This window comes from Drosophila subpulchrella, unplaced genomic scaffold (assembly GCF_014743375.2).
Source record: "Drosophila subpulchrella strain 33 F10 #4 breed RU33 unplaced genomic scaffold, RU_Dsub_v1.1 Primary Assembly Seq429, whole genome shotgun sequence".
In the NCBI taxonomy this organism is placed as follows: Eukaryota; Metazoa; Arthropoda; class Insecta; order Diptera; family Drosophilidae; genus Drosophila; species Drosophila subpulchrella.
In genome coordinates, this window is record NW_023665645.1 from 697,795 (window position 1) to 699,367 (window position 1,573).

The window sequence follows — 1,573 nt, forward strand, 5'->3', positions numbered from 1 at the left end:
AGGATTTGAATAACTCCGAACAAATCTCAGCAGCAGCAGCAACAGATGGCCGGCCGCTTACCAGATACGCGGCGAATTCGCGTAGTAAAGGCGCGACGAGGAGCGGTTGGAGAAGAAGAGAGTTTGGAGACCAATGTGGGAGAGTAAGAGAGCTTGGAGACCAAGGATGGAGCATGAGAGAGTTTGGAGACCAAAGAGCGGAGAATGGGAGAGTGAAGACTTGGCGGGCAGAGCAAGAGTGCCGTGTGCAAAAGGGAAAGCGAAACTCCACCGGACTTTGGACTCTGCCGTGAACTTTGGACCGGGAGAAGAAGTGCCACATCTCGGCAGTGGAGCGGCACACAGGCATGCCACAAGCATCACGGGAACCAGCGGGACGACAGCAGTGGGCAGAACATCGGTTGGAAGCTGTGCGTAAAGGACAAGTGGGTCAAACAGGAGTCACGGACCTTAGACCCGGAGTGAAAAGATTCAGCGGGCCGTGCGCAAAAGGGAAATAACGGTTCCCGGAGGCCCGCAGAGCGCTGGCAGCTGGATCAGTCGATCACAAGGAGTCAAACCATCAAGATCAGTCAAGATACCAAAGTGAACAGTCAGTCATCCAAGTAATCTACGAGAGAGCCACAACAAGGCGAGTCGTCGGAAGCAGCGCCGTGGTAAGCATCCAAGGAGCAAGATCGCCACTTCGAGACGTTCGGGATTGGGACATCAGGAATCTCCGAATTGAGGCACAAGTGACTGAGGTCCGGATGGCATCACACGGCTACTTTAAGGCGATTGGTTTCCAACTATGTCACGACCACACCCTGGCGAATCGCCCGGCGGGTCTGTCAGAGTCAAGCGCAAGAGGCCTACGACGAAAACCGTGAGCTCGGAAAGGAAAGTTTTCTAATACCCAGCGTACCTTGCCCGACCAAGCTGGACCTGGCATGAAGGACGAACGGTGGTTTTGTGTGGTTACCCGGATTGATTTTACCCGGAGTAGTGGATCCGATGTTGTTGGGATGGAACTTCCTGAAACAAGTTGGAACCGATATTAAGTCTGCTGGACACAAGAAAATAATACCATCCAGGACCCGACACAATGGATGTCTCGAGAAAAAGCTATCGGTAGCAGTCGTTAACAAGTTAACGAGTTGGACGATACTACAGCATTCCTGGAAACAGAGCTGACAGACTTCAGCACAATGACTGGTAAATCGAATATGGCAGAACACCAGATCAAAATGAAGGATGACAAGCCAATCAAACAGAGATATTACCCCAAGAACCCAAAAATCCAAGGGGAAATCAACGCAAAGATGGACGAGCTTCTCCAAATGAGGTTCATAGAGCCTACAGCTTCCCCATCGTGATGGTGAAAAAGAAGACAGGCAAGTGGAGACTGTATGTCGACTTCAGGCAGATCAGCGCGAAGTCAGTGAAGGATGCGTACCCAATGCCCCGCATAAACTACATCCTGAATAAACTAAGGGAAGCGCGGTACATCAGCAGTTTGGACCTGAAGGATGGATCCGATGGATGGTAGAACACGGCGTTCACGATACCAGGCAAAGGTCTATTTCAGTGGAGG